We start from the raw sequence: 26,034 nt of genomic DNA on the forward strand, positions 1-26,034 counted from the left end.
CATGCGCAGATCGCACGGAAAATCGCCCGTGTGACCGAGGCCTTATGCAATACCCTAGGATTGCATTAAACTGTATAAGTGATCAAATGATCGCAAAGGTTTTACAATTTTTAGAAAAATAAAAATTATGAAAAGCTACAAAGACAACAATTTTCCACAACGTTGCATCTAAAAATAAGATAAAAACCTAACTTGCTATCTTCGTAAAGGTCCAGTTTATTAAAATATCACATTATTATTGTAGATATTGCAGTCTCCAAGGAACGTGCCCCAGCCTAGGTGACAGCGGGGTAGAGTTTGGGCTTTGTCACGGTGGCTCTACCGTCTCCCACCTGGGGGGTAACTAGGGACACGTCCAAGGGGCCAAGGGCAGGCTATTAAAATGGGGTAAACTGTGAGTGGTTTACCTTAGTCCTTTTGTTACTTGTGATGCCACCGTTCGTCCATTGTGGGGAATCTAGTTGTTCACAATAAAGGGTCCACACACAGGAATTTAACTTTCAGAGCTAAACCTGGAAAGGTCGGTGAGGCTTGTTTACTTGAAACCAAACAGTTCTGTAATACATGCCAGCAGGAAAGTAGCACAAAACACCAAGTGGTGTGACAGGGAGGATTCATGAGTAAACTGGAGAAACCACAGTCCCATTATCTGTGGGTCCTGCTCCCGGCGACACACTTCCTTTATCACTGTTTTGTGTGCTATTGCGGTTTGTTTGGTCATAGCTCATATTTCAGGTTTACGGATCCAGCACATACGGTTTGGTTGTGACTGTAAAATATCAATATTTGCAGATTATATGAAATTATACAAGATAATTAATACTACAGAGGACAATATACTGCTGCAAATGGACCTAGATAAGCTGGGGTCTTAGGTTAAAAAATGGCCAATGAAGTTCAACATCGATAAATGTAAGGTTATGCACATGGGGAGGAGAAACGGATGTCACCAATATACACTGAATGGGGTACTGCTAGGGAAAAGTGATATGGAGAAAGACCTGGGGGTACTAGTGGATTGTAGACTTAACTGGAGCAATCAATGCCAGTCAGCTGCTGCAAAAGCAAATAAAAGTCTTGGGGTGCATTAAAAGAGGTATAGGGGTGAGAACATTATCCTCCCACTATATAAGGCACTTGTCAGGCCTCACATGGAATACTGCATACAGTTCTGGTCACCGGTGCTCAGCAAAGATGTTGCAGCACTTAAGCGGGTTCAAAGAAGGGCAACTAAATTAATAAACGGAATTGGAGGACTGGAATACCCAGAGAGGCTGAGAAAATTAGGATTATTCACCCTGGAAAAAGACAACTAAGGGGTGACCATATAACTATGTATAAATACATTAGGGGGCAATACAAGGATGTCTCCCATTATCTGTTTATACCCAGGACTGCGTCGGTAACAAGAGGGCATCTACTACGACTAGAGGAAAGCAGGTTTCATCACCAACACAGAAGGGGGTTCTTTACTGTAAGAGCAGTGAGAATGTGGAACTCTCTGCCTGAGGATGTGGTGATGGCAAAACTGATTGAGGAGTTTAAGAGGGGACTAGATGTTTTTTTTAGAGCACTATGATATTACAGGATATAGACATTGAATAACCAGTGGGGTTGTTGAGCTGGGTCTTACAGGCAGGTAAGAACTTTAAAACTTTGATCCAGGAATTAATCTGACTGCCATTATGGAGTCAGGAAATAATTTTTTTTCCTCCAAAATGGGCTAAATTGGCTTTTGCCTTCCTACGGAAATAGGCTGAACTAGATGTATGAGGGTTAAAATTCTAAGTACAGCACCAATCGGCCCCACCCCACTTGCCCCGCTGCCGGCGGTAAGAAGAGACACCACACACAGGAGTCTGGTCTAGCTCCTCACACGGGAGAAAAAACTGCGCACTTTATTACAGATTACATGAGATCTTATACCCTCTGCCCTCTCACCACTAGGGGGTGATGGGCTCATAATCATATATGGGCAGTCCGGATTTCCGCCTTAGACAGTGAGGCGCCTCTGGCTTATACAGAAAATCACGTATTCAATTAACTCCAGTACAAAGAATTACCCACACAATTCTAAGAAGTCCGGCCTAAGACAGTGAAAATTATGTACATTTGAACATCTTGATATCTTGTTTCTGGGCTTCTGGGAAATCGGCCAAGTACATGCGTCCTTGCGTCTGGTTCGGTATCTTCTCTGAATTTCTAGAACATCTTCTTGCAAAGCCTTGCAAAACCTTGGGATATCTGATTTAAGGCGACGTATTAAGTTTTTTTCATTTGGAATTGAATAAAACTTGCATATAGGTATAAAAGCATAAAAAACACATATGGCAATATATATATATACCCTCACAAACCCCCCTAAAAAACTTAATATGGAGATCAAGCATCAGACCTTGCACTCTTCCTCGGTCGTCTCTCCCTTACGTCAGGGTTTCTCCACTGCCCGTAAGTCCCTACTCCTAAAAGGGAGGGATCCCTACCTAACCTCAGAAGGAGGCCATGGATTCCCTGGGCTTATTTCCGGGCCTCCATACCCTCTATCTGTACAAGTTAACACCCCACAGGGTGTGCCCTCGCCGGAACCTAAGGTCTTCTGCACTTTCCCTAGGCAAATGGGAAGTCCACTGACAGTCCATCTTATGAGACTGAGGCAGACACAGTACTAGTCCATCTCTCCATTCTTCTGGTAACGTACGTGGTTGGCATTATCGGAACTGGCTCTTCATTTTTTTCAAACAAGGGAAATTTTGGTCATATTAAAGGGATAATACACATACAGGAAATTACATACCCAGGGCCACTCTATTTTGGAACGCCATGGATGCAGTGGGCCCTAACTGGTCAATTAACCCTTGCAAAGCATCTCTGGTGTTGTTTACAAACCTTTGCTGATTGTAATAGATATAATTCATCTAATCTACATTATTATTAACAGTGACAATAGAAAATAAGGACTCAAAACCTGCTTTAACCTGATCTCTAGAATTAAATTAATCTGGCACCCCCCTTGGCACTCCTATTGATACATGTGGGTCAAAGTTACCATCTTGAACGTTAACTTCTCTCTTAGCACGATGCGGTGTTGGATTCTCACCCTCAGTGTAGGCTTATTGCACATTTCAATATATTAATTTGTTCTGAAACAGGGGGCTAGTGTACAGTAGTCAAAGGTGTGTGTTAGAGGAATTGTACCACATTATAGCATGTAAAGGATATGCAGGATCATTAGTTTTTTCAGTGCGAAGTGTGGATCCAAGTGGGCTTTCCTTCAAGCTTGACTGCAGTTGGGGTGGTGAACAACATCTGGTAAGGACCTTTAAACTGGGTTTGTCTCTCAAACTTTTCCACATAGACCCTGTCACCTGGTTTCAGATTGTGACACTCATCTGTAGGACCTGGGAGAAAAGCAGAGACTGCAGAATACATTATTGACAATTCCTTGGAGAGACCTATGACAAAATTAACAAGAAAATCATTCCCCAAACTCTGCTACTGTGGCATGTATCCTCCTGGAAAAAAGAAAAACTAATAGAAAGACACTCAATTCAAAATTTTACCATTTCCTCCATCGCCTTTTGTATCTACTTTCCCCCTACTCCGCGGATGGTAGGGTGTGTGAAAAACCTGGAATATACCCAAAACAGACATGATGTGTTGCATTATTTCACCTGTGACATTTGTACCTTTGTTTGACTCAATCACTTCCGGTACCCCATATCTGCGGATTACCTCATTCATGAGCTTCTGTGCGGTTACCTGCTTATTTACTTTGGTAACAGGGTAGGTCTCCAACCTGAAAAGAAATCAACAACAAGCACGTATTCATGCTTCCCAACAAGTAGGAGCTGAGTGTAGCCAATTTGCAATCCCTGAAATGGGTAGAGTGGTCTAGGCAAGTGTGATGTGGCAAATTTTACTTCTGCCCTGTTGCTTACGGCAAAGATCATGCAAAACTGGACAAATGATGCAGCAGCTACAGAAAACCAAGGAGCCACCCGTCCTTGTTCAAGCATCGACATCATTACTGCTTTGAGAGGTGCGTCTTTTCGTGCGTCAGCTGGGCCATCATGAGGCACAGGGACTATGGTAAGCAAGTTCTGTTGACTGTTCACCATACGCCGTCCCTTTTTAGTCCATTTGTAGTTTTAATCAAAGTTCAAAGCTATAATCAAAGTCCAAGTTCATATCAAAGTCCAAGATTTTTATCAAAATCCAAGATTTTTATCAAAGTCCAAGTTTAGTCAAATTCTTCTTTTCTTCTGTCTTCCACGGCTTGAGGGCCGCTGCTTTTGCTGTGTGGTCTGTGATGGCGTTGCCTTTCGCTTCTCCGGTGTAGGAATTGGTGTGAGCTTTCCACTTTGTCAGGTAGAAGTAGGGTCTCCATGAGACTGCACCATTGCATCATTCTTAATTGGCTGTCCTGCTGAGGTAAAAAACTGTCTGGCCTTCCATGTTGGGCCGTAATCATGAGCTATGCCAAATGCATACCGGGAGTCAGTGTAAATGTTTGCCGTCTTACCTGTGGCCACTCCACACGCCTCCGTGAGTGCTTTTAATTCCGCTTCTTGTACTGCGACATGCGGAGACAGTCTGCTTTTTAGGACATCTTGTTGTGTAACCACCGTATATCCAGTGTGGAGTCGTCAATCACCCTGGTATCATCTATAAAAAACAACTCAAAATATGCATTATTAACAAGGGCTTTCAGTAACTTTTTAAAACTTAAATTTTCTTGTTGCATCACTGCTAGACAATCATGCTGGTATTCTATTTGAAAAAGATTAGAATCTTGTTGCAAAAAATTTTAAAAATTTAAAAATGGCTTGCAAAAAATTTAAAAATGGCTGACTTGCAATACCTAGATCACCTATGCCTTCTCCTCCCCCCCCCCCTTTAAACCAGGGTACTCAATTGGAACAATAGTAGCCGGGTTTAAGTTATTATAACATTGTAAAAAGATTTGATGGATGCAGATAAGGCCTGTAAAATGTTAGCACCTATAACAGAAACATGAGTTACATCGGGGAAGAATAACCTACAAACCATCTATTAATATTGGAAATGTGATATCCCTTTAAGTGAATTCATTATTAGTCTGTTCCTGCCTGCAGTCTTATCAAATCTCAGACAGGAGAAAAAAAAGACAAAACAAAAAAAACTAGCTGCTCAAAATTCTCCCCCCTCCCTTGTGCAGGAGGGATGAAACATTATTACGTACTATTACATCATCTAGCTCCACCCCTTCGATATTGGCACATTGCGTCCGTCTTCTCAACTTAATTTCAGCTTAACCGTCCACACGTCCACATCTCAACCAAGCAAAGTCCCATGCATGGGTGTAGGACTTTTACCCCCAGTCAATTATCTGCATCACACATTCCACCACAGCCCGAACACGGGTCACCAACTCTCACCCATCCATGCTCCCAAGTCTGCTCCGTCACCCCCCTTTAAAGGTGTACCAGTACACACAGATGCACGGACAAAAAAAAAGTTTGACAAACATACATACATCAGCTGAAAAACACCGAGGTGAGTGCTATTATTTTTATAAAGTACATAATTCTATTGAGATGAGATTGTGAATGAGCGCTATCTTTGACAAATTATGTGAAAAAGTTTGCTAAGTGACTGAAATATTCTATATTTCTTATCTACTGAAGCTATTATATGCTGTATTAAACACTGAAGTATTTAGTTTCTGTGACCCTGAATTTGGAGTGAATTCTGAAAGCCCCCACCTTTTCAAAACAAATCTCTTATCTCTCCGCGACTATGAAACACAGACTGAAATAAGTTTTAGCTTAAACTATTGAAAAAACATTTTGAAATCATAATTAACACATACCCTGGGACCTTGCAACATTCATTTTCAACCCCTGTATAAGTAAGAATATACATTAGAAATTGCTATATTTCCCTGCCTACTAAGACAGTATAACTAATTAAATTCATTTCAATTCATTGCAAGCAAGCCAAGATATTAACCAAGGATGTTATTGTATTTTCTCTCTCGCTGTTATCTTTCTGACCTTGGAAGGCTACACAGACTTTGCAGCTACTTGTCAACAGACTCTTCTCCCCTTCAGCTAACTATTTGCACTTACAGTATATATATATACACATATATATCCACCTAGTATGGATTATACATATTATCTATTATCTATCTTGTATTATACACATTTTCATCTCTCTTTACCAACAAATCACGTGCATTGTAACTTACTTATCGACTTTCTTGCTCCTTCAGCACTTTTCTCCCCTACCTAACTGCCAATATAACCTTCAATAGACACTCTCCTGACGCCCTCTTGATCACTTACTGTACTTTTCAACATTTCACTTACGGACACTTTCTTAAACAAATAATGTGTACATACGTAACTTTCTCTGACTGTCTCTCTCTCTCCTTCTAGCAAACCTTGGTCTTCCAAGGCACCTCTGGGTCCTAAAGACCTCCTCCCAGACACCATTTTGTAATCTACCGTGCGGGTCGGTGTCACACATTTTCATTAGATTTTTCTTACATTCTACAAATTCATCCACACGGCGGCAGCCCTTGAGGGGCTCTATCTTCTTTAATAAGGTCTTACGCATATTACAACAAAAACAACAAAAAATAACACGCTCCATAGAATGCATCCCTCTTAATTTTCAAATTGTCAGCCCCTTATATACCGGCAGACAACCGAGGGTCCCTTCTCCTTATGGAACCAGCCCCATAAAAATGCATCTCTCTGAAATCAAATCGCTAGCCCCATATATAAGGCAAACCGACCGAAAGTCCCTTCTTTCTATGAGACATCTCACAAAATGCATCCCTCTCTGCTAAACCATTAACAACTAACTAAACTAACCTGAGGGTCCCTTCTCTTGTGAGATCAAATGAAAAGTAAGAGAAAAAAAAAATTCTGCAGATACAACAAACAATCAAACAATCTCCACTATCGCTAAAACACTACGGACTTCAACAACAAATAGACTACAGACTAATTTCCGGGTGAGCCATTGGTGCGCATATCACGGTCAGTGGTCCATGACGGCAAACCCGGAGCCCACACGAGTTACCGTGTAGAACTCTTAACCCAACCCGTCCGGTCACAAACCACAGATAGTCAGTCCTGCTGCAAGACTCTCAGCGTAAAACACAACATAAATATATGTTTGTCTTACCTGGAGTTCTTGTGAGTTGATCAGGCTCGGTTTGCAGTAGGACGGTTTCTCAGTAGCGTGGATCCGGGTGAATTGCGCTGTAAGCTCCGATTTTACCGCCCCAGTTGGTTGCGCCATTTATGAGGGTTAAAATTCTAAGTACAGCACCAATCGGCCCCACCCCACTTGCCCCGCTGCCGGCGGTAAGAAGAGACACCACACACAGGAGTCTGGTCTAGCTCCTCACACGGGAGAAAAAACTGCGCACTTTATTACAGATTACATGAGATCTTATACCCTCTGCCCTCTCACCACTAGGGGGTGATGGGCTCATAATCATATATGGGCAGTCCGGATTTCCGCCTTAGACAGTGAGGCGCCTCTGGCTTATACAGAAAATCACGTATTCAATTAACTCCAGTACAAAGAATTACCCACACAATTCTAAGAAGTCCGGCCTAAGACAGTGAAAATTATGTACATTTGAACATCTTGATATCTTGTTTCTGGGCTTCTGGGAAATCGGCCAAGTACATGCGTCCTTGCGTCTGGTTCGGTATCTTCTCTGAATTTCTAGAACATCTTCTTGCAAAGCCTGGCAAAACCTTGGGATATCTGATTTAAGGCGACGTATTAAGTTTTTTTCATTTGGAATTGAATAAAACTTGCATATAGGTATAAAAGCATAAAAAACACATATGGCAATATATATATATACCCTCACAGATGGATATTGTCTTCTTTCAGCCTAACATACTATGTTACTATGTATATATTACTTGATGGGATACCTTTGCTTACATCTACTATGGATCCCATTGAGGTTTTGTCAGACCAGCTAAACATGCTGGCAAGTGAAGTCACTGAAGTTAAACGCCGACATCCGAAAAACTCTATGGATCTTCCAAGAATCCGGTAATGCCAATTCATAAACCACAGGATTAACAATTCTGGTGATCAGAAAAGGTCCCACAAATCGCGGAGCCAGTTTTAATGAGGGGAACCTTTAATTTCAAATTCTTGGAAGATAAATAAACCAACTGACCAACCAAAAAAGAATCAGAGACAGTACGTCTGTTCTCGTTATTCCTTAGCATGACCTCCCAAGAATGCTCCAAATTACGACGTACCTCACCCCAAATCTCCTTAAGCCTCTTGACCATAGAATCCGCCGAAGGATTCTCGGATGCCGGAGACACAGAAAAGGAACACCTGGGATGATAGCCAGCATTACAGAAAAACGGCAAAGTTCCAGAAGCAGAATTACAATGATTATTTATGGCAAACTCTGCCAACGCCAAAAAATCTGCCCACTGATCCTGACGATCGCTGATATATAACCTGAGGTACTAAATAAGTTCTTGGTTCATGCGCTCAGTCTGTCCATTGGATTCCGGGTGAAAAGCCATGGAAAACGACAACCCAACTCGGATGTTTTTACAAAAGGCATGCCAAAAGCGGGCAAAAAAATGCACCCCTCAGTCCGCACTACATTTTCGGGGATGCCATGTAAACGCACTACTTCCTTGATGAACATGGAAGCTAATTCGGGAGCCGACGGTAACTTCTTTAGAGGGACAAAATGTGCCATCTTGGAAAACCGGTCAACTACCACCCATATGACAGAGTGTCCCCAAGACACCGGAAGGTCCATGACAAAATCCATGGATAAATGCGAGTATGGTCTGCATGGCACCGGGAGTGGCAGAATGGGGCTCTCGGGTCGTCTCCTGACATTTTCCCTCGAGCGCAAACCGAACAGGATTTGACAAAGCTTCTGACATCCCAGGCCATCTGCGGACACCAGTACAGATGTCTGCACAATTCTAACATACCACGAATACCCAGGTGGCCTGCCAAGACCGATGCATGAACTTCTTCCAGAACAAGTAAGCGCAGGGCACTAGGTACAAACAACCTCCCTTCAGGAAAGGCACTCGGAGCACCTGATTGAGCCGCAAGAATTTGGCCGGAGATGTCGAAAGACAATGCCATCACCACCCCAGGAAATAGAATACCCTCGGATTGCGAATCCTCTTGTTCAGGTGTCCCAAAACTGCGGGATAGAGAATCTGCTCTAACGTTCTTTGACCCTGGTACATACGTAACTATCAGGGTTAAAATTCTAAGTGCAACACCAATCGGGCCCACCCCACTTGCCCCGTTGCCGGCCGTAAGAAGAGACACCACACAGAGGTTTGGTATAGTTTCTCACATGGGACATGGCTCTCAGCTGTGCCCACGTCGACGTGCCTTTATTACAGATTACATGAGATCTTATACCCTTTGTCCCCTCACCAACACGGGGTGATGGGCTCATAACCATATATGGGAAGTCCGGATTTGCGGACTGAGACAGTGAAAATCATATAACAGTCATTATCTTGATACTGGCGCCTCTGGCTTATGTACAAAAAATCACGTATTCAATTAACTCCAGTGCAAAGAATCACCCACTCAATTCTAAGAAGTCCGGATTTCGGCCTAAGACAGTGAAAGTTATGTACATTTGAACATCTTGATATCTTGTTCCAGCGCTTCCGGCCTTCATGTCTGGTTCGGTGGTTTTCTCTGAATTTCTAGAACATCTCTCTCTCCTTGCAAAGCCTCTTGGAATATCTGATGTAAGGCGACATTTAAGTTTTTTTTCATTTGGAATTGAATAAAACTTGCATATAGGTATAAAAGCATAAAAAACACATATGGCAATATATATATATACCCTCACAAACCCCCCTAAAAAACTTAATATGGAGATCAAGCATCAGACCTTGCACTCTTCCTCGGTCGTCTCTCTCTTGCGTCAGGGTTTCTCCACTGCCCGTAAGTCCCTACTCCTAAAAGGGAAGGGATCCCTACCTCACCTCAGAAGGAGGCCATGGATTCCCTAGGCTTATTTCCGGGCATCCATACCCTCTATCTGTACAAGTTAACACCCCACAGGGTGTGCCCTCGCCGAAACCTAAGGTCTTCTGCACTTTCCCTAGGCAAATGGGAAGTCCACTGACAGTCCATCTTATGAGACTGAGGCAGACACAGTACTAGTCCATCTCTCCATTCTTCTGGTAACATACGTGGTTGCCATTATCGGAACTGGCTCTTCATCTTTTTTCAAACAAGGGAAATTTTGGTCACATTATCCAGTCCCTTACTCATACTCTTTGATCAAAGGGATAATACACATACAGAAAATTACATACCCAACCTCTTTCTGCTAAAATCACATCCAGGGCTACTCTAGGGCCATGGGTGCAGTGGGCCCTAACTGGTTAGCTAACCCTTGCAAAGCATCTCTAGTGTAGTTTACAAACCTCTGCTGATTGTAATAGATATAATTCATCCAATCTACATTATTATTAACAGTGACAATAGCAAATAAGGACTCAAAACCTGCTTTAACCTGATGTCTAGAATTAAATTCATCTGGCACCCCCCTTGGCACTCCTATTGCATCTATATATACATGTGGATCAAAGTTACCAACTTGAACGTTAACTTCTCTCTTAGCACGATACGGTGTTGGATTCTCACCCTCAGTGTAGTCTTCATATTGCACATTTAATTGTATTAATTTGTTCTGAAACAGGGGGCTAGTGTACAGTAGTCAAAGGTGTGTGTTAGAGGAATTGTACCACATTATAGCATGTAAAGGATATGCAGGATCATTCGTTTTTGCAGTGCGAAGTGTGGATCCAAGTGGGCTTTCCTTCGAGCTTGACTGCAGTTGGGGTGGTGAACAACATCTGGTAGGGACATTCAAACAGGGTTTCTCTCTCAACTTTTTCACATAGACCCTGTCACCTGGTTTCAGATTGTGACACTCATCTGTAGAACCTGGGAGAAAAGCAGAGACTGCAGAATGCATTACTAACAATTCCTTGGAGAGGCTCATGACAAAATTAACAAGAAAATCATTCCCCCAACTCTGCTACTGTGGCATGTATCCTCCTGGAAAAAAAGAAAAACTAATGGAAGACACTCAATTCAAAATTTACCCGTTTCCTTCATTGCCTTTTGTATCTACTTTCCCCTACTCCGCGGATGGTAGGGTGTGTGGAAAGCCTGGAATATACCCAAAAACAGACATGATGTGTTGCATTATTTCACCTGTGACATTTGTACCTTTGTTTGACTCAATCACTTCCGGTACCCCATATCTGCGGATTACCTCATTCATGAGCTTCTGTGCGGTTACCTGCTTATTTACTTTGGTAACAGGGTAGGTCTCCAACCTGAAAAGAAATCAACAACAAGCACATATTCATACTTCCCAACAAGTAGGAGCTGAGTGTAGCCAATTTGCAATCCCTGAAATGGGTAGAGTGGTCCTGGCAAGTGTGATGTGGCAAATTTACTTCTGCCCTGTTGCTTTACGGCAAAGATCATGCAAAACTGGACAAATGATGCAGCAGCTACAGAAAACCAAGGAGCCACCCGTCCTCGTTCAAGCATCGACATCATTGCTGCTTTGAGAGGTGCGTCTTTTCCGTGCGTCAGCTGGGCCATCATGGGGCACAGGGACTATGGTGGGCAAGTGCTGTTGACTGTTCACCATACGCCGTCCCTTTTTAGTCCATTTGTCTTTTTCTTAACTGTAAAGTCTTTAGCATATCAAAGTTCAAGTTCAAATCAAAGTCCAAGTTTTTATCAAAGTCCAGGATTTTTATTAAATTCTTCTTTTCTTCTTTCTTCCACGGCTTGAGGGCCGCTGCTTTTGCTGTGTGGCCTGTGATGGCGTTGCCTCTTGCTTCTCCGGTGTAGGAATTGGTGTGAGCTTTCCACTTTGTCAGGTAGAAGTAGGGCCTCCATGAGACCGCTGCATCATTCTTAATTGGCTGTCCTGCTGTGGTAAAAAACTGTCTGGCCTTCCATGTTGGGCCGTAATCATGAGCTATGCCGAATGCATACCGGGAGTCAGTGTAAATGTTTGCCGTCTTACCTGTGGCCACTCCACACGCCTCCGTGAGTGCTTTTAGATCCGCTTCTTGTACTGCGACATGCGGAGACATTCTGCTTTTTAGGACATCTTGTTGCGTGACCACTGTATATCTAGTGTGGAGTCGTCAATCACCCTGGGTACCATCTATGAAAAACAACTCAAAATATGCATTATTAACAAGGGCTTTCAGTAACTTTTTAAAACTTAAATTTTCTTGTTGCATCACTGCTAGACAATCAGGCTGATATTCTATTTCAAAAAGATTAGATTCTTGTTGCAAAAAATTTAAAAATGGCTTGCAAAAAATTTAAAAATTTAAAAATGGCTGAATTTAAAAATGGCTGACTTGCAATACCTAGATCACCTATGCCTTCTCCTCCCCCCCTTTAAACCAGGGTACTCAATTGGAACAATAGTAGCCGGGTTTAAGTTAGTACCACATTGTAAAAAGATTTGATGGATGCAGATAAGGCCTGTAAAATGTTAGCACGTATAACAGAAACATGAGTTACACCGGGGCAGAATAACCTACAAAACATCTATTAATATTTGAAATGTGATATCCCTTTAAGTGAATTCATTATTAGTCTGTTCCTGCCTGCAGTCTTATCAAAATTTCAGACAGGAGAAAAAAAAACAAAACAAAAAAAAAAACTAGCTGCTCAAAATCCTCACCCCCTCCCTCGTGCAAGAGGAGGGATGAAACATTATTACGTACTATTACATCATATAGCTCCACCCCTTCGATATTGGCACATTGCGTCCGTCTTCTCAGCTTAATTTCAGCTTAACCGTACAAGCATCCACATCTCAACCAAGCAAAGTCCCATGTATGGGGAGGACTTTTATCCCCAGTCAATTATCCACATCACACATTCCACGCAGCCCGAACACGGGTCACCAACTCTCATCCATCCATGCTCTCAAGTCTGCTCCGTCGCCCCCCTTGAAGGTGTACCAGTACACACAGATGCACGGACAAAAAAAAGTTTGACAAACAAACATACATCAGCTGAAAAACACCGAGGTGAGTGCTATTATAAAGTACATGATTCTATTGAGATGAGATTGTGAATGAGCGCTATCTTTGACAAATTATGTGAAAAAGTTTGCTGAGTGACTGAAATATTCTATATTTCTTATCTACTGAATCTATTATATGCTGTATTAAACGCTGAAGTGTTTTAGAATCTCTGGGTATTTTTCAGCCCCCCTTGTGACCCTGACTGTTATCTCTCCGCGAATATGAAACAGACTGAATAAGTTTTAGCTTAAACTATTGCCTGCATTTTGAAATCATAATTAACACATATCCTGGTACCTTGCAACATTTATTTTCAACCCCTGTATAAGTAAGAATATACATTAGAAATTACTATATTTCCCTGCCTACTAAGACAGTATAACTAATTAAATTCATTTCAAGCCTCCATTCCATTTACGCAAGCAGAGATATTACCCAGGGTTATTATTGCATTTTCTCTCTCGCTGTTATCTTCCTGACCTTGGAGACTAAACACAAGCTCGCAGCTACATGTCAACAAAACTCTTCTCCCCTAAAAGCAAGCTGTTAACTATTTGCACATACAGTATATATATATATACACATATATATCCACCTAGTATGGATTATACATATTATCTATTATCTATCTTGTATTATACACATTTCCATCTCTCTTTACCAACAAATCACGTGCATTGTAACTTACTTATCGACTTTGCCTGCTCCTTCAGCACTTTTCTCCCCTACCTAACTGCCAATATAACCTTCAATAGACACTCTCCTGACGCCCTCTTGATCACTTACTGTACTTTTCAACATTTCACTTACGGATACTTTCTTAAACAAATAATGTGTACATACTTTCTCTGACTGTCTCTCTCTCTGCTTCTAGCAAACCTTGATCTTCCAAGGCACCTCTGGGTCCTAAAGACCTCCTCCCAGACACCATTTTGTAATCTGCCGTGCGGGTCGGTGTCACACATTTTCATTAGAGTTTTCTTACATTTTACAGATTCATCCACACGGCGGCAGCCCTTGAGGGGCTCTGTCTTCTTTAATAAGATCTTACGCATATTACAACAACAACAATAATAATAATAACACGCTCCATAGAGTGAATCCTTCTGACCCGAATTGTCAGCCCCTTATATATGGCAATACAACCGAAGGCATCTTCTTCTTATGGAACCAGTCCCAAAGAGTACATTCCTCTCCTCAGCTAAACCATTAACTACTAAACTAACCTAAAACGGAGGGTTCCTTCGTCAATGGGACCTGTCTTACAGAGTGCTTCCCTCTCCTCTAAACCATTAACAACTAAACTAACCGAGGGTTCCTCCTTCTGTGAGACAAAATGAAAAGTAAGAGGAAAAAAAATTCTGCAGATACAACAAACAATCAAACAATCTCCACTATCGCTAAAACGCTACGGACTTCAAAGTACAAATAAACTACAGACTAGTTCCTGGGTGACCGATTGGTGCGCATATCATGGTCAGTGGTCCATGACGGCAAACCCGGAGCCCACACGAGTTACCGTGTAGAACTCTTAACCCAACCCGTCCGGTCACAAACCACAGATAGTCAGTCCTGCTGACGACTCGCAGTGTAAAACACAACATAAATATATGTTTGTCTTACCTGGAGTTCTTGTGAGTTGATCAGGCTCGGTTTGCAGCAGGACGGTTTCTCAGTGGCGTGGATCCGGGTGGAATGCGTTGTAAGCTCCTGGTTTTACCGCCGCACGTTCGGGCGCCATTTATGAGGGTTAAAATTCTAAGTGCAACACCAATCGGGCCCACCCCACTTGCCCCGTTGCCGGCCGTAAGAAGAGACACCACACAGAGGTCTGGTATAGTTTCTCACACGGGACATGGCTGCCAGCTGTGCCCACGTCGACGTGCCTTTATTACAGATTACATGAGATCTTATACCCTTTGTCCCCTCACCAACACGGGGTGATGGGCTCATAACCATATATGGGAAGTCCGGATTTGCGGACTGAGACAGTGAAAATCATATAACAGTCATTATCTTGATACTGGCGCCTCTGGCTTATGTACAAAAAATCACGTATTCAATTAACTCCAGTGCAAAGAATCACCCACTCAATTCTAAGAAGTCCGGATTTCGGCCTAAGACAGTGAAAGTTATGTACATTTGAACATCTTGATATCTTGTTCCAGCGCTTCTGGGAAATCGGCCAAGTACATGCGGCCTTCATGTCTGGTTCGGTGGTTTTCTCTGAATTTCTAGAACATCTCTCTCTCCTTGCAAAGCCTCTTGGAATATCTGATGTAAGGCGACATTTAAGTTTTTTTTCATTTGGAATTGAATAAAACTTGCATATAGGTATAAAAGCATAAAAAACACATATGGCAATATATATATATACCCTCACATAACTACAAAATTAAAACGAGAGAAAAATAAAGCCGACCCGGCTTGTCGCGTATTCAGGCGCTTGGCAGACTCTAGGTAAATCAAATTCTTGTGATCCGTGAAAACAGTAATCTGATGTCTGGAAGTGCCTCCACTCTTCAAATGCCTATTTGATAGCCAGCAATTCTCTATTGCCAATATCATAATTCTGTTCAGCCGGACTCCACAACAAATGGACTATTGAGATTAGGTTGTACCAATACCGGGGCCATAGAGAATGCCTTCTTAAGGCGGGCAAAGGCTTCCTTAGCCTCAGGTGACCAGACATTTACCTCAGCCCCCTTTTTGGTAAGGTCCATCAAAGGTTTGGCCATAACTGAAAAATTTCTAATAAATTTACAGTAAAAACTAGCAAAACCTAGAAAGCATTGCAACGCCTTTAAATTGGTGGGTTGACACCATTCAGTTATGGCCCGGACCTTGTCTGAATTCATCTGAATCGCAGAAGGTGTTATGGCATACCTCAAAAAAGAGATCTCTTAGACCCTGAATTTAGATTTCTCCAGCTTAGCGAACAAATGGTGCTTACTACAGATGTCAGCCTGACCAGCTGGGGGGGGGGGGGGGGGGGGGGAGCCCTTCAGAGTTTCAAGAAGAATGGCATCTGGACTCCCCGAGAGTCCAGGTTGCTAGTTAACATGCTGGAACTTCGAGCCTTGTTCAGCACTTTGCGCATCAGTTGAGAGGTCTTCCAGTATGGGCCCAGACAAATAATGTGACAGCAGTCGCATATATAAACCACTATGGCTTGACCCGCAGTGTGAGAGCCATGATGGAAGTGGCAAAAATTCTATCCAGGGCCAAGGAACATCTGTTGGCTTTCTCAGCAGTCCACATTCCCAGCATAGATAACTGGGTGGCCGACTACCTCAGCAGAAGGATGGCTTCACTGGGGGAGTGGGAATTGCATCCCAAAATATTTTGGGTGATATGCCACAGGTGGGATCAGCCGGCATGGATCTTATGGCCTCCAGATTTAACCACAGATTACCAGCCTTTGTGACCTGGTTCCGGAATCCTCTAGCTTGCACGGTAGACACCCTCATGATCTTGTGGGAGGGATTCTGGTTCCCATATGCATTCCCTCCTTTCACTGATCCCTCAACTGTTCAAGAAAATAAAGCAGGAGGGCCTTCTAGTCATCCTTGTGGCTCCAGATTGGCCACGCACAGTATGGTATGCAGAGCTCATGGCGCCTTCCAGTTTGACCTGACTTTCTCTCTCAAGGACTCCTCTGCCACCCCACTTTGTCCATGCTAGATTTAACGGGATGGCTGTTTGAGGCTGCGGTCTTAAGATCTCATGGCTTTGTTGAGTCAGTCATACAGACTATGATAAAGGCTAAGAAGCCTTTATCTTCCAAGGTCTATTTTCGGGTATGAGGAGCTTCTTCCTCTGGTGCAAGAAGCAAAAGGTTCATACTATGCATTTCTCCCTGCCTTTGGTTCTTTCCTTTTTGCGGAGTGGTCTGCAGTCGGGATTGGGCCTCAGTTCCTGAAAACGACAGGTGTTGGTCCTCTCAGTGCATTTTCAGCGTTGTCTGGCCTCAAGGTTGGTGGTCTGCACCTTCTTGCAGGGTGTCGCTAACGCCATTCCTCCCTATTGTTCCCCAGTTCCACTGTGGGACCTAAACATGGTGCTGCTGATGATTACAATCTCACACCTTTGAACCACTGAATGAGGTTTCTATGCATCTCTTGACATGGAAGATTGCCTTCTTGGTGGCCATTAGTTCCATTTGCAGGGTGTTTAATCATTTCTTCCTAAGGTTTAATCAGCCTTCCACCTTAATGAGGAAATTGTCCTCCCTTTCTTTCACCCTGCCGCCGATCATCTGAGGTTATGGGCCCTCCACAGGCTGGACCTTGTACAGGCTTTTAAGATCTATCTCTTGTGGACGGCCTCTTTCTGGCATTACGATTCTCTTTTTGTCATCCCTGAGGGTCCAAGATGTGGACGTTCCGCCTCCAAAATGGCCATCTCCCACTGGATTAATTCAGCCATCTCCCAAGCCTACCATGTGGGAGATAAACCGCCTTTGCATTCGGATTGGCAGGGACATCATGGGCTGTGCAGAATGGGTCTTATGCCACCTAGGTGTGTAAGGCTGTCCCTTGGTCCTCCTTGTACACTTTTTCCAAATTTTATCGGGTCGATACATTAGCATCTGCAGACACCACTCTGAGGTGCAGAGTTCTGCACACCGCCATCAGCTGACCTCATGTGTCCTCGAGATCCCACCCTAGATGGGAATTGCTTTATGACATCCCATGGAGCTGTGTACCCCAATCAGACACATGAGTAAAACTAGACTTTGGTACTCACCGTAAATTCTCTTTCTCATCTCGTCCATTGGGGTACTCAACACCCACCCAATTCTGGTATTTTGTTTTTTGTTGACCTTCTTCTTTTGAGGTTCTCCTTTGTTGCCATACATGGTACTATCCTGAGTGGGTTTATTCTTATACTTTTTTTCCACTGTATGAACATCAGTATCAATTCAGGAGAATTTGAAGGAAAGCGGAAAGAGGTAAGACAAAAAAGCATTTTCCAAAGTGACATCTCCTTTCTGTTGTTATTGCTTTTCTTTGTTCATACATTGTTTTTTTATGTGAACCACTGACTGGCTGCTCCTACTGCTTGCTACCAAACTGGTTAGCTCAATGCCGACAGGAAGGATATAGTCAGTAGGTGGGGCTAATGCTTCTCTGCTTAGTGCCGCCTCCTAATGACCAGTAGCTGTATCTCATGGTCTAGAGCTATGTACCCCAATGGACGAGACGAGAAAGAGGCTTTATGGTGAGTACCAAAGTCTAGTTTTTAAAAGCAGTAAAACAATAAAGATATGAATTTGGTTTCGTTGTAATCACACTAACATGGAGAATAAAGTTTGAGCCATTATTATTGCACAATGAATGCCATAAAAAATAAAACTCTCCCCCTTCCTCTGTCGACCTGCCTCCTGGCGGACAGACCTGTTGGCTATAATAATAAACAGCATAAGCTTTGACAACACATCTGCATGGCCGCCAGAATCTACATAGCTTTCCAATGGCTCACACCCACTCTTACATTTAATCTGGTTATTATAGGAGTCTCTAGAATGATGCTGTACAAAAAGTTGTAGGCCATGAGGGAAGATAAAATGGAGCTATTTCTCAAAATGTGGCAGCCATGGGCATCTTCTCTAGAAATACCTGGCATAAACAGACTTCTCAGCACATGAGGAATCAGAGCAGAATCAATTTTATAATATTAAATGGGGGGGGGGGTGGAGAAATAATAAATAAGAATTTATATTAATATCTCAATATATCAATAAGGGCTATTAGATGTTCTGGGGTTGTCTACGGCGGGGGGATTGGAGAGTTGAGGGAAGGAAAGGGAAAAAGAGGTTTGTTCTGCACCGCATCAGCTGATTATATGTGTGGTTTTCAAATGTTTACCTTAATTCAGTTTCTAAGATACCCCCTGTGCGGGGAATTTGCTAAAGCTTCTCAGTTTGTGAAAAAGTGAATAATTCAATAAAAAAAAATTTTAAAAGAAAAAATAAACCTCTAAACCAAAGCTCCTCCATACATTACGCAGAACATTAAGCAGTGGCATTAAGATTACAACATACGAAGAAGGCCTGTGTGTTTGTGGGACATATTAATGGGGAAAAAGTTGGGGCTTTTGGAATGTGCAGATAAAAATAGCAAAATGGCAATCAAAAGGCGTTTGAGAGAATCTGTCAGACGTCTAATGCTACCTCAATTATCACAACAGGCGCAGACACTGCAGACATCTAGGTGCTAGTTTTGGAGAAAATATTCTTTAATAAGCAGCCAGGAGAATGGGGAAGAGTCATTGGTGAGCGTCCCCTCTGACTCATCCCCGCGTGCGTCAGCTGTTAATCGAGTAATTGAGCGGCATAAAACTCTTTACAGGATCCCTTTAATATTCCCCCATGTGTTTCCCCTTATTCTTCCCAGTAAGTGTATTTTTTATACAGGATTTTGTGTGATTTTTATATTGTCTCATCATATTTCCATTCAGGTCACTACAATACAGGATCCTCTAATATCTTCTACATAACATAATTTTACTGATTGACTCATTAAGGATGGAGAAGGGCAGAGATGAGATGGCAGAGAGTATATTAAATCTCACCTTAGAGATAATCTTCCAGCTTACTGCAGAGGTGAGAGATTCTGATGATGTCACATTGCAACATGCTTATCTATGGTAATAACAGATGATGTCACTGGAGAACTGAGAGATTCTGATGATGTCACATTACATTATCCTTGTTTATGATAATAGCAGATGATATGACTGAAGAGGTGATGGACTCTGGAAATCTCTGCTGTGATATGTATTAATATCTCCCCATATACAGGATTACACAGTAGTAAAGAAGACCTCTAGTGATGGCTGTCAGGTTCCCATGTGTGATGGTTTGGGAAGACCCCTGAGCCCAATCACGGGGCGCCCACCTCACCACCTGATACACGAGGATTTCAAAGTACAGAAGATTCTAGATCTGACCAACAAGATGATTGAGCTGCTGACTGGAGAGGTGATGCTGCAGGGAATGCTGGGACATTATACAGTAACAGCACTGGAGGCTTCTGGGTGATGACTGTATATTGTGTTGTCAGGTTCCTATAAGGTGTCAGGATGTCGCTGTCTATTTCTCCATGGAGGAGTGGGAGTATTTGGAAGGACACAAGGATCTGTACAAGGAGGCCATGATGGAAACCCGCCAGCCGCTCACATCACCAGGTAATAAATAGGACTAAATACGCAGGGACTTTTTCCCCAACAGGGCTGAGCCTAAGTTGATATTTAAAACTGCAGGTTTTTTTGTGCCATCATTCTCAAAGAGCCCTTACTTCTTTCTGCCATGTATCTGTGGAGGGCTTGTTTTTTGCAGGATAAGTGGTATATTTAATAGAACACTTTATAGAATAGATGTTTGAACACTAAAACATAATTTTTATTATTTACTTGTTAAAACTTCGGGCTAGACAGACCAACATAAAACTTCACGTAGGACAAAGTACAAATGGAAATGTTAAGGTCCAATCAAGGATCACTAAACAAAGTTTCTCAAAGGTCCGATCAATTGATTGCAGACCCCGGGAACCTACTGTAAAATATTGATAAAGTCAGTTAAGTGAGGCTTTTCAAAAAATCATCGCTACCTCACAAAACACTGAGTGATAGAATAATGCATTGAACTCAATATGATATAGCTGGATAGCTCAATTCAGTTCACATCAAAGGGTAAATTTCAACCCCTCGATGTAGCACTGATTAAATGTTTGGTAAAAAATGTGTCTCAGATCATTCTTAACAATTCATACTCTCGGTTCTCAAAGTTTATGCTCTTGGTTGAAATGGGGAAGACCACCTCAAAATAAGAAATTACAGATATGAAAGATAGTTCAAACAGCTGCAAAAGGAAAACAAATACATAAAGGCAGCGCCCCTAAGATTACAGTCAGAGGAGATTTATTCCAAAAAGAGGTAGACTTACCTGGTGTGGATGGACTTTCCTGAATGGGCAGTCCACCATGCCTGGGGTCTCAGTAGGCGATGAAATTAAATTGTGAGTATTGTTAAAGATGCAGATCCTCCCTGGTGACATGAACATCCAAAGGATAGAAGAGCATCAATGGGTGCTCCAAGTGCTGGAATGGTTGGAGAAAAACAAACAGAGACAAAAATGGTAGGTGGTATCAAGTAGTGGTGATCCCAATGGTAGTACTGATATCCGCAAGTAGTTTAATAGAAGAATATTAAAGGCTAAAAGGCCAGATGCATTACAAACAAAAGTAAAGAAAAAAATGACAGATAAACATACTGATACAGGAGTTGGCAATGTGTTTCTGTGTGCATAAACACTGTCAGCAAGCCTAAAAGGCTAGCAAAGAGCTGCAAATGAGGCTAAGGCCTTAGTCAGACGTCCGATTTTTCGCGTGATTTGCGGATCGCATGACGGATGCGCATCCGCAAATCGCGTGACCGGTGCGCGCAAGTCGCCCGCAAATCGCCCGAAAATCTGCTCCTAGCCGCGTTTCATTAGAAACGGGCCGGAGCTGTCCAGCGCATTGCATTCAATGGAGACGGCAATAGAGCCGTCTCCATTGAAAGCAATGCGCTGCAGGCGAGCCCGGGATGAATTGTCGGTAAGGGCTTAAATATATAAGCCCTTCCCTGCAATCCATCCTAAAATGTGTTAAAATAAAAAAAAATTGTATACTCACCTTCTCCCGGCAGCCGGAGCTCCGCGTGGCCGTCCTGCAGTGGGTGTGAAGGGGGTGTGAGTCAGACCTGCCCCCTGATTGGCTCAGCGCTGAGCCAATCAGAGGCATGCCTCACTCACACCCATTCATGAATTGATGAATGGATGTGAGTCAGACCTGCCCCTGATTGGCTCAGCGCTGAGAGGCAGCAGTCACTCACCCATTCATGAATTCATGAATGGGTGTGTGAGTGTTTTCAGCCTCTGATTGGTCAGGGCTGTGACCAATCAGAGGCAGATCATTCAGCAGGCGGGGATTTTAAAGCCCCGCCGGCTGAATAGTGCCAAGAAGCAGTTCAGGAGAACTGACAGCGGCCGTGGCTGGACTCCGGCTGCAGCGGAAAGGTGAGTATACAATTTTTTTTTATTTTAACACATTTTAGAATGAATTGCAGGGAAGGGTTTATATATTTAACCCCTTCCCCACAATTCACCCCGCGCACGCCGGCAGCCCATTGCTTTCAATGGAGCGGCTGTATTGCCGCTCCATTGAATTCAATGGGCAAACATCGTTCTTCTCTGTCACAGCTGTTACAGCTGTGGCAGAGAAGAATGATTTGTCTTCTATATGTTCTCAATGGGGTCGGCGCTGCCGCCACCGGCCCCATTGAGCGCATATAGAGAAGAGAACAGGAATCGCAGATCGCAGATAGGTGCGATCTGCGATTTTTTGTTCTATAATTTATCGGACGAGCGCATAAAAAGCGCTCATGTGTCCGATACCATTGCAAAGCAATGGTTTTATAAAATCGCCGGACGCATGCGCATGCGCAAATCGTGCGAAAAATTGCCCGTCTGACTAAGGCCTTAGGAGAACCTGATGTATTTTAGAAAGCTTGCTGAAAACTTAGGTACGCTTTAAGGTTGTATTATTACAAAATAGTAAAAATCTATTTTATTCTTGGCAGATGACGATACTGGGAGCTCAGAGGGACGTCTGATATCTGCATATTGTAAAGCAGAGGATTGTGGCATCACACAAGATACATATGTAGAACCTGCCATTATCCCAGATATTCCTTCAGCCCTTCACAGCAAAGATCCATCATCTGATCCTCATATACAGGTCCCATCTTCTGATTCATCACTGACTGATAAACAGAATAAGTATCACAAAAGGGGTGTTAAACATCAAGGAGCTCACACGGGGGAGAAACTATATTCATGTAAAGAATGCGCAAATCGTTACCATGTGAAATCACATCTTATTAGACATCAGAGAATTCACACAGGAGAGAAGCCGTTTTCATGTCCAGAATGTGGAAAATGTTATAGTTTTAAATCCACTCTTGTTAAACATCAGAAAATTCACACAGGGGATAATCTATTTTTATGTTCAGAATGTGGAAAATGCTTTACAGATAAATCAACTCTGGATCAACATCAGAGAATTCACACAGGGGAAAGACCATATTTATGCCTAGAATGTGGGAAATGTTTTACTCACAAATCCAATCTTAATGAACATCAAAAAATTCACACAGGGGAGAAGCCATTTTCATGTTCAGAATGTGGGAAACAATTTATTGTTAAATCAAGTCTTGTTGTGCATCAAAAAATTCACACAGGGGAGAAGCAATTTCTATGTGCAGAATGTGGAAAATGTTTTACCCGGAAATTACATCTTGTCTCACATCAGAAAATTCATACAGGAGAGAAACCATTTTCATGCTCAGAATGTGGAAAATCGTGTTCCAATAAATCAGATCTTGTTAATCATCAGAGAATTCACACAGGGGAGAAGCCATATTTATGTGCAGAATGTGGACAATCTTGTTCTAATAAATCAAATCTGATTAAACATCAAAGAATTCATACAGGAGAGAGACCATATTCATGTACTATATGTGGGAAATGTTTTACTAGAAAATCATATCTTGTTGACCATCAGAAAGCTCACACAGGGGAGAAGCCATATTCGTGTACAGAATGTGGGAAATGTTGCTCTAATAAATCAAATCTTATTAAACATCAGAGAATTCACACAGGACAGAAGCCGTATTCATGTACAAAATGTGGTAAATATTTTACTAGAAAATCCTATCTTGTTGACCATCAAAAATCTCATACCGAGTAGAAGACATATTTATAGCCAGAATGTGGGAAATATTGCTCTAATAATTCAAATCTTGTTAAGCACCAGAAAAATCACACAGGGGGAGAAGACTGTATGTGGAAAGTTTTTTTAACCAGCTGTCAAATCTAACTGTACATCAAAGAGATCACAAAGAAAAAAAAATTTCATGTTAAAAAAGTGGGAAATATTTTACCCACAAATCTGATTATCGACGTGTGCACGGAGGATCCACAGAAAATCGTATGCATTGAAAGGCATGTATTTCAGTTCTTCACTCAAACTCGTGATTATGAATTGCGTATTCTGCAAGCATAAGAAAAATTGCATATGCAGGGTCACTGGCTGGTGTCGCACCTGGAATCTGCTGCGAGATCCCGGATGCGGAATCCGACCCATTCATGTGAAGCCGGCCTTATACAGCATCAGACTGACCAACTGGCCAACCACCACTGGTGTAACTATAGAGGATGCAAGGGATGCGGTTGCACTGGGGCCCAGGAGCCTTAGGGGGCCCATAAGGCCTCTCTTCTCCATATAGGGAGCCCGGTACTATGAATAAAGCATTATAGCTGGGGGCCTGGTTACAGGTTTTGCATTGGGGCCCAGAAGCCTCAAGTTACGCCTCTGCCAACCACATTATATCTAGAGTTGAAAACAGCCAAGTGGGGACAAAGATATGGGGCTCAATGGTTCTTCTTGCTCTCCTTGGTATAAGACTTGGGTATTGCTTGGTTGCGTCCGTTTTAGTGAATTTTGAAGTCTTTTTGCACACTTACGTAAAATTTCCTCAGCAGAATAAATTTTTCTTATACATTTTAAGCAACAAACTGATATTGAAGAAAAAATGGAGGACACGACAAGATGGTGCAACTAAATGATTTCTTTCACAGTATGTGTCAAATGTGCACAAAATATTTCATATTAATACATTAAACTGTCTCAATACTTGTTACTAATCATTAATAAACATTGACTTTTATAACGTTTATCTTTGGGCCGATCTTTCTTCTTCCTTTAGATATAATAACACTAGTGGAAAATGAAAGCATTAAGGTCTATATTGGACAACTGATGCACCGTACAGCCGTCTCACGGATGGCCATCAACCATCACTCCTGTAATGATCTGGTTCTGGGTTGAAGCCTTTTGGTGTGACCAGTACAGGCCGATAGCATAGTCAGTGTAGCCAGTGGTTGGTACATGGGTTGTAGTACAATAGGAGCAGACAGGTAGCGTAGTCAAGGTGAAGCCAGTGGTCGGTACACAGGTATGTCAGTTTGCAGGAGCAGGCAGGTAGTGGCGCTCAACTACAGACTTGGAGCACAATAATCTCACAAGAAGAGCGAGAGAGGCAGGGCCAGGTTTATATAATGTAGCTAATCAATAGACAGAGTGGGGCTAATCAGGAAAACCGGAGCAGGGAACCAGAACCAGATCATGCAGAGGAGCTATCCAAGGGGCTAAATAGCTCAGCCAGTAGAGCTGCTGCATGGAGTACAGGAGTTCCTGGGGTCGAGCCTTGATGCACTCCTGTGCCTACATAGGAGTAATAGTCATATATATGTAATATGAGACTAAGGGGACTGCAATCGTTCCAGCCGGCCTCCATTCACAGTAAACAGGAGGTGCTCAAACATTGAGTGGCTCCTGTTTACATGGGCTGGCAGTTGCTTGCTTTTTAGTTTTGCTTAAAGCCAAGCAACTTCAGCAAGTGAGCGATTTCTCATTCAGTGTCCTGTCGGAGGCCGCGTGTACAACAGATTATTATTGCCTGAAGTAGCTGTTTCCAGCAAGAATTCTGACAATAATTGCCCCATGTAAAGTAACCTTAATTGGCAGAAAATTTATGAAAGTTGCATCGAAGGATCTCAAAATTTTTGTAGGGTGTTAAATAATTAAAAATCAGATGAAGTCCATGTATTAGCATTGAAATTATGCAAAATGCTACCGGTATGCTGTTTTAGTCTATAAGTGATAAAGTGTGTTATGTAAGCAGGTCTTTTTTTTCTCCACAGATTGTCGGTGACTAGATGCCAAATCATAGAGTTCAAACTCCTAACACCCAAATGTCTAACTTTGAAAGAGGTTAGATAATTGGCATGTCTGAAATTGGGGTATGA

At 42.5% G+C, this 26,034-nt stretch overlaps 1 pseudogene; it reads left to right on the forward strand.

The window, feature by feature from the left end:
* Positions 1 to 24,860, forward strand: part of LOC136629220 (zinc finger protein 585A-like) — a 56,078-nt pseudogene extending 31,218 nt beyond the window's left edge.
* Positions 24,861 to 26,034: the final 1,174 nt, after the last annotated feature.

Source organism: Eleutherodactylus coqui, chromosome 5 (assembly GCF_035609145.1).
Source record: "Eleutherodactylus coqui strain aEleCoq1 chromosome 5, aEleCoq1.hap1, whole genome shotgun sequence".
Lineage (NCBI taxonomy): Eukaryota > Metazoa > Chordata > Amphibia > Anura > Eleutherodactylidae > Eleutherodactylus > Eleutherodactylus coqui.